We start from the raw sequence: 9,291 nt of genomic DNA, 5'->3' as shown, positions 1-9,291 counted from the left end.
TCCCTGGAGTGGGAAGACTCTTTGGAGGGAAGGAGCTCCTGCTCTTGGGGAGGCACTTGGGTGTGGGAGGTAGAAATGCTGAAGAAGGATATTTCTTAATTTTTTCCAAGTAATATGCAGTCTAAACACTTGTCTCTGAATCCGCTGGACAAACTTTATTAAATATACATTATTCATTTAATCATAGTGGAGTTTGACCTGCTTTTCTGGGATTGCAGCAAAATGTTGAGTCTAGCCTCCTAAGTAGGAAAACTAAAACTCTCAGTTTGGTCCTGTAGTCTGTATTTACATTTGCTGTCTTGATGTCAATATGGGTACAGATGAATCACAAATTATAAAGTCACCTACTCCAAAGGCAAAGGCTAGGGCAGACATAAGGCAACCCACAAAAGACCATTTGAAAAAAAGTATTTTCTGTTTAATTTCTTTACAATAAGAACTTTTCCAAAATATAATACACACAGATGCCTTTTTAATAAAGTGAAAAAAAAAAAAATTCACCCTCTCCTTGATGACTTGAGTTAATACTTATAGTGACAATTGTTGGGATATGCTGAGGATTTGATGAGCATTAAGTTGATACAGGACACTGGGCTGAATAGCATATTGGTGGTTAATGAACTTCATTTTGAAAAAATGTTGCCTTGTTGTCAGCTTAATTGTTGCTCATTTGCTTCCTTTACATAAAAGTAAGTTAGGTATGTAGCTGTGTGACCACTTGGGTATTATAGCATGACTGCATTTCTTCTTGAATAATCAGCAAATTTAAGGTTAAAGCGGTCTTCTCCAGAGTGATAAGAATTGCAAGGCGTGCCCCTGTTGTCCTCACTATCCTCTGTCTAGTGACTATCAATTATTTTTGTTCGATTAATGCAAACCCTGAATTTACTGTATTCTGAGTCTCACTTATACTATGGTTAATATGTGTGAAGATGGAACGTGCTTCCTCATTTCAAGAGTTTGTCAAGTGACACTAACACTGTTCTCCACACATGCCTGGATACTCAACTTATAACTGAATTTCAGGCACGAGTTAATAAATTGAATGTTGAATGCCATAACAAGATTAAGTTCCAACATGTTAGCTTCCAAGAAAGAGAATGGTGATGGAGTCATATTACCTCTTGTTCCACACGCTGTCAAAGTCATCAAAAACCTGACTATGAAGGCAAAGAGAAGCAAGAACACAGAATAAAACTGCACCAGCGTTGAAACCAGGAGTACTACCAACCACATATCACAGACACACTGCTGTGTGAACCAAAGCAAAGAAAATCACAGGACACTGCACAAAATTTGCCTTCCCGAGAAAGTTGGCACAATGCTGCAGAAAGCAATTTGAAAAGATTCTATAAGTCTCTGTAAATATTCCCTGTTTGGAAGACATAAGTGCTGGTGATGCGGGCTCCTCTCTTAGCTTCAGGTCAGAGACTCTGTGGGCCAGACTAGACCAGGAAGTAACCATTATTTTTCACTTTTCATTGTTAACTAAACAACTAATTAATAGTGGTAATGTTTGAAGGATAACCCCTGCTCGTGTAAGAGATAAAGTCAAGGGAAAAGTGGATCCCAGAGACAGAGCCCAAATTTACCAAATAACTGCTTATCAATTTAGTGCAAATTCAAGAGTGGAGGATAGGTGTGTGGTATAAAAGGTACACAAAACAGTCTAACTTGACTTCGTATCAATGTGCTCATCCACCAGCACAGTCAAGATAACTTTGTGGACCTAGTATCAATGCAGTGGTTCCAAGTAACTTGGATAAAAAGCACAAGAAAGTCTCCTATAACCCTGCTTTTCATACTTTCCCAGGCCCCATATGCTCTGACTGACTCCACTTAATATGCTCTGGTTGGCCCGTCTGCTTTAAGGATAAGGTTTTAAATGCAAATTAAAACATCAGTGAAATATCACTTTTCACTTACATCATTGTTAAGTCTAAAAAACATTGAAAACAGCCAGCTTGAATGAGGTTGAATGAATGAGGCATCCTTAAAGACTACTGGTAGAACTGTCAACTACAAAAAAAAAAAAAAAAAAAATCTTCCTGGAGGGTAATATGGCAATCTGTTTCAAAATTCAAATGCATATTTACTGACCCAGAAATTCCACTGCTAAAAATACACACTAATAATCAGACAAGTGCTCAAAGATATAGTGCAAGAACTTTCTATTGATAATAGAGAATAATTAGAAACCAAAAAAAAAAAAAAAATACATCAATAGAGATCTGGAAACATTATGGGACACCATACAAAGGAATATAGTGTAGTCATTAAAAATAATTGTATATGGCTATATTTAGTTTTATGAGGAAAGCAATGTATTTGCAAGTGAAAAAAGCTACAAACAGCCGCCTCTGGAAAATATTCACTGAGCATAAGTCTGAAAGGCTCTCCACCAGAATAGAATGTTCATGGTAGTTATCCTGAGCTGTGGATTTATGAGTGATTTTCACCTCTTGATAAAATTATGTATTGTCTGGATATTTAATAAGGAAAATGCATTGCTTTTATAATATAAAATATAGATAATATTCACAATTTTTATATAGTTTTTAAATGGTCTGCACTTTCTTCATTGGGTATTGTATTGACACATACTAAACAGCTTTTGTACAAAATCTGATTTTCATACATTTTTCTGATAAGCAAATATTTTGAAAATTCCATGGACATGTAAGAGCTCTACTTTAAAGCATCATGTGACCAGTCTGAGCAGTAGTGTTTATTTCATTATTTGTTTGCATTCCATGTATTACTTTCTAAAACTTAATGGAGTCAGAAAATGGACACACTAATAAAATTAAGAAGGATAATTTTTAGTTATTACAATTGGGAAAAAGTAAAAATTGTTAGCTTTGTCAAACATATCAAAGTTAAAGTCTCAGACCTGCACTGGACTTAAGTCAGCCAGTTATTTTAGTGGTGAATTAATTGACTTGCACTTCCCTTTGAGAAGTCCCTTCTGAAATGCTTGGATCCATAAACCATGCTGAGCATAAAGTCATGTGACTTCATTCCTATTTCCATTGTCCTTACACTTTACCATGAGCCTTCCTCTCTACCCGCCCACTCACACACTGGAGCTGACTGAAACAAGATTCAACTGGGCTAATGAGAATCTCCTGGCCAGTGACTGGAATCAGAACAAAGCAATTGAAATTGAGTTGAAAAAATATATTTGAATTTTAGACACCCATTTCCATTTAGACACCAAAAAAAGAAGCAGAGGTGAGGACTTATTTTGATATTATAAGCTTCTCACCAGGCATAATTGTACTCTCTGCTTGGTTTCTGGAAGAGAGCATAACTTCTCCTTTTGGCTTAAGCTAAATTTGTGTGGCTTCCTACTATTTGCAACTGACTACTCTGGTGGGCAGCCTCTCAAACGGTTCCCAGTGATCCTCACCTTTGGGTATTCAACCCTGTGTAATTCATTCTCTTGGAATGTACACTGGATTTACTAGTTCAAACTAACAGAATACAGCAGAAGTGGTGGGCCCTGGATGATGGGCTCTACTGGCTTTTAGTTTAGATTCTCTCTGTGTGTCTCTCTGTCTCTTTGTCTCTCTCCCATCTCTATCTCTCTAATTCTGTATGTCTTTCCGTCTTATCTCTATCTCTGTCTCTTCCTCTCTGTTTATTTCTCTCTCACACAGAGTCCAGCCACCATTAGAGAAGTCCAGGCTATTCTGCTGGAAAGGCCTGGGAGGATGAGGAGACATACAAGGGACTATGGAGTCCCTCAGCCAATATCTAACACCAACTGCCAACCAGGTGAGTAAGCGTCTTAAAAAAAAACCCTCCAACCCTAGTCAAAGCTTCAGATGAGGCAGCCTCAGCCAGCAGTGTGACTCCAAGAGACCCTGAGCCAGAACCATCGAGCTAAGCCACTCCCAGAATCTGGACCAATAAATAATAAATATTTGTTATTTAAGACACTAAATTTGGGGTAATATGATATGCTGCAATTGATTAAAAATATACGATCTCTTATGGAAATAACTCTTCTCTTGTGGAAGAAATGAGTAAGATTAAATAATTATCAGTGAAAACATTAAAAATTATGTTGAAAAACTTAAGGTCCAAATAGGAATTTTGTAATTTTTAGCCCTCAGGGGGGAAAAAATATATATACATATTTATATATATAATCTATATAAATATATATAAATCTATATAAATATATAATATATACACAAAATCTATATAAATATATAATATATACACAAAATAAGCCAACTATATGATGAAATTGCTTTTTAATAATATTTCAGATTAAGGAACAACACAGATCCATAGGCAGTATCAATGAGATCTAAGCACTGAATAAATATATTGAATGAATAAATCAGCAAGTAAATAAATTCTCCAACAATAACTGCTTTTCCAACTCTATAACTATCCATCAATATACAAACTTTATTATCCTCAGAGAACCCTTGGTTGCGAAATTATCTTTTGTGATATAACCAGTTACTCTCTATGGTAACAACATCCATTAAGGGAAAAGGATTTTAAAAGCTGAATATCTGAAGTGACATTAAACTGATCTCAAAAGCCTTTGGAACTGTGGTTGAGGAAAGCTTTCAAGTGAAAACATGAAAGTATCATAGAATCATTAAGATTATTTTATTTACTTGTTAAATTTGAATTTCTTTTTTGAGAGAATCACTTTTGAGGGTTATTTTTGTTTGTTCTTTGTTAAAAAGTGAGGTATCCTGAAGTAGCTTGAAAGTAACTCCTAATAATGATGGTATCAAGCTGTTAGGAATGCTGTTCGGAATTACAGAATCACAAGAAACATGTAGCTTTTCTACGATTGGAAGAATAAAGCAAAGTAAGAATACTTAAAGAACGGTGAGCTCAGTGTCAAACAGATATGTAAAGAAAGAGGAAGTGGATATTTCAGGATTAACAGAATAGCAGCAGTAACACAGCAGCACAGTACTTAGAGGACTACCAATGGGAAATAAATGTCCTGGAGAAAGAGTTGGAAAAACCAGTGCGTAGTGAGATCCAGACCCTGGGTAAAAGCAGACTTTTTCTAGTTCCCAGCCACAGATGTCAAAACAGATTATAGCAACAAATGACAGAAGAGCAATAAAAACAGTTATCTTATCATCAATTTGAGGAAATGAGAAGGCCTTGAGGGGAATGGGGAGGATATAAATCACATTCATTTGAAATAACTTTAGTTTCTTTTTAGATATGTTTAACTCACCAGCTCAAGAATTGTATTGAGGCTGTGCCATAGTATATATATGTTATTTGCAAATGTTTTTTTGTTTGTTTAATGTCACAATTGAGAACACTAGTGTATCATTTGGAGCAAATGTATCTGAAACCAAGTATGTCTTACTGGTCTCATGACAGCTCTAGTGATCCCCAGGCTAAGGAAGTTCATGGCAGATGATGGGTAATGAGGCTACTTGGTAGAGGAAAGGAAATGTATAAATTTGGAGTCCTGCCTTGTATTCTCTAAGCCTCAAGTGAATGAATATATGAAACTGCAAAACAGTAGAGTTTTTGTTCTGTGGCCACCAGTAAGTTACCGAAAGTATTTTGTCTGAACCAAAGAATACAGAAAATAATTTGAGAGATTGTTTTCTCAGTACTCCCAGGGATTGTGTATAACTCTTACCATTCTAGATGTATAGGAGATAAGAGAATTCATTACATAGAATGTATGGCTCAGGCCATCAGGGGCTAATTAGTTCTCTTGCAAACCCCGTTGTATGGTTGGATTAAAAATAAATTTTAAACTTTTGAGTTGCTGAACCAAAGTAAATGTCTAATATATAGTATGCATAAGAAATATATTGAAAGCCATGTTTGTGCCAAAGTGGAATTTGCTCACCCTATTTAAAACCAGAGCGTTCTAAAACTAACTCCATCACCTCAGTAATGCGAGAATACCAAAGCAGCTCCCCAGATACAGAGATACAGCTCACAGTCTATTTTAGTGAGTTTTCACTAGTCTTGCTAATAAAATCCCAGTGGCTTATAACAACCAAGGTGTATTTCTCATTCACAGCACCTGTTGGCTATGGGTCAGTTGCTTCTTTGTTCCTTCTGTCTCTTTATTGGGAGAGCCACGTTAAAGAAGGATCCCCTATCTGAAATACGTTGTTTTCTGGAGAGAAAAAGCAACGATAGGACTACAAGATTTATGCTCAATTTCGGCATGCATTGGCTGGACAGTCACATGCACAAGACTCACATGAAGGCATGTAGGAAGTATACTCCCCTTATAAAGCGGGCCACCAGAGAGGGGACATGCAGGGATAGGCCCCAGCACTCAGGACAGCAAATATGTTGAGCAAATAATACCATAGAGTCAGAAAAAGCAAAATACTGTTTGTATCTTGCCCTGTCTGAGTTACAGGTGGTCAACAATTTGTACAGAAAATTGGAGGAAGTAAGCATTCTTCAGAAACTATTGAAGAAGACATTGCATTTAAAGTTGAACTTTAAGCAATTACAAAAACAACAACAACAAAAAAAACACCTGGGAATATTTTGTTATTCAACTGAGACCTTCAGTCAAGACTCTATCCACACAGTTTCATATATACAGCTATAATTTTGTATTTATTGATATATATATTTTGTATTTATTGATATATATATATTTTGTATTGATATATATATATATCAATAAATACAAAATTATAGCTGTAGCATTTGACACACATCTAGGTTAAAAAGAGCTCGTTATTTAATCTACAAGGTGACTAGTGTGATTTAATATTTTTCATGAGTAGTATGGAGAAAAAATTTTAATATTTTATGCTAAAACCCACTGAAGCATACTCAGAATGCTAAGGAAAGGTAATAGTTCTTCTCATTTAGAAATTCGTTTGGAACTTATAACTCATTTAGTTCATGTGGAAAATACCTTGATAGATTCTTTGAATAAAAATGATGAGACCTCCAGGGCATGGTCTACAAAATAAAGGTAGAGAAATTAAAATTTCCCAAGGACAACTTTATGTTGGAGATGGAAGGTGAAGGACTTAGGGATATGGAGACCAAGAGAGATGAACGAAGGTCTAGGGAGGGAGAAAGACTCTAGAAATATGATGCAAAGTCTGAGCCTAAGGAAGGTGTAATCGGTCTGTATCAGGTAATGGAAGATAATTTTCTAGGACCAGTGATATCTGACATTGAATTTGGGGTTGAATCCTATCTATTTATTCTTACCTTACTTGACCCACTGATATTGCAATCTATAAACTCTAAGCCTGCCACAATTCTGTGCTGATGGGCTGAGAATGAAAAGAGAGAAGATGTCCAGCATGGACTAGTAAGAGAGAACAGTAGCCACAAGATATGAGGTGTTTCTAAAAACTTTGTATCAAAATATGCATAACATAAAATTTACCATTAAGCATACAGTCCAGTAGTCTTAAGGACATTCACATTGTTGTATAACCAATCTCCAGAACTCTTTCATCTTGCAAAACTGAAACAATACTCATTAAACTTGCTGTGAATTTGACTACCCTAGGTACCTCATATAAGTGGAAACAAATAGTATTTGTCTTTTTATAAATGGCTTATTTCAATTAGTGTAATGTCTTCAAGGTCCATTCTTGTTATAGGATGGGTCAGAATGTCCTTCCTCTTTAAGGCTGAATAATATTTCATAGTCTGCATATACCATATTTTGTTTATCTCATCATTCATTGACGGACACTTGGGTTGCTTCCACCTTTTGGCTATTGTGAGTAATGCTGCTATCAGCATGCATGTGAGATGAGAATTTTGAATAGGAGCTAGTCCATTAGCATAGATTGACCCAGCAAAATAACCCTGTTTTCCAAGAGGGTCAGCTTTGAAAGAGTGAAAATCAGACGTGAGTTATTCCTGTAATTTTTTTTCTATTACATCCATCCATTACAGAACTTGTCTGAGCTTTGTAAATAACATATTTTCATATGAAAACTATCTATTAATACAGACATTTCCACTTAAATGACCAAAAAAAAAGTCAACTAAGATACTTGCATTGTATTTAGTTGACAAAATATAAGTATGGCATGACAAATAGTTGATAATTAAGAAATGATGAAGAAAGAAAACAGGCAAATAGCTTTGACTTTTGATTATAGAGATTCGCTATAACAAAATCAGTTTATCTTGAATTATTTAATCTTACACTCTGAACAAAACTTGTGTAGAACAAAAACACCTACAACATTTTGAGTGTTTCATTTTATTAATTCATAAGAGCAAAAATTTTTTTAAACCTGATATGATGATGGACAAATAACTGAAGACATGCTCATAGTTTTACATTATTCAATAGAGTAAAGAAAGATAAAGAAATAAGCAAAAATTTTTCAAAGCAGCCCAAAGTCTTCTAGTCAGCACCTATCCTAGCCCTCACAAAGAGAACATTTTAAATTGAGTTATTGGAGAAAATGACATTCGAGTTTTACTAAATTGATCCTTTTCTTTATCACAAGCTACATTTAAGTTACTTTCAGAGATAGCCATATATCTTTCAGCTTCAAGGAAGATGGACAGATTTTTTATGACTCAGTTCTGTTTCCAAAGTGTCTTGTCAGACAATATTAATATAAGAAAAGAGCTTCCTCTCTCCAACATTTCACAAGCCATACCTTAAAAGCATTGGTCTTTGAAATCACACTCAGTCTAGAATTGCATTGCATTTTTCATGAGAATTAGGAAAATCCTGGCTCTCTGAAATGAATTATTTCCAGGAATCTTTATCGTCATCCTCTGACCGCACTATTTCTGTATATTTCTCCTCTTATTGTCTCTCTAATACTTTAATTATTTATTAGGCTTTTATAGCATCTTACCTCTAAAGAATTCAAATACTATATGGAGACTTTTTAGCAGTACAATTTTGTAAATATTTCCTAAGCATTATTCTACAATAGTAAAGCAACAATGAAACAACAGAAATAGCCAAAATAAAGATGCAGAAAATGAAGATGAAACACAGAAGAAAGAAAAGCGGCGAGAGTAGGCAGCAGTATATTTCATATTCGGTCTAACTCCTTTAAAGTACTATTCTAAAATTATGTTATGCTCACCTATATCTCCTAGGCATACTGTGACTGGATCTGGAGAAAGATGACCAAGGAACTCTTGGCCATTTGTTTTTTCCTGTTGCGGTTATGTATCCTTTCATATGTAACAGGTCTTACTCAGGATTATCTTTGAATATCTACATCCATATTACTTTTTATTCTTGGCTTACACTTATATAACATTTACCATGTGCTAGCCACTGTTCCAAACACTTTATAA

This window comes from Pteropus vampyrus, unplaced genomic scaffold (genome assembly GCF_000151845.1).
Source record: "Pteropus vampyrus isolate Shadow unplaced genomic scaffold, Pvam_2.0 Scaffold108, whole genome shotgun sequence".
NCBI lineage: Eukaryota > Metazoa > Chordata > Mammalia > Chiroptera > Pteropodidae > Pteropus > Pteropus vampyrus.
This window is presented reverse-complemented; position numbering follows the sequence as displayed.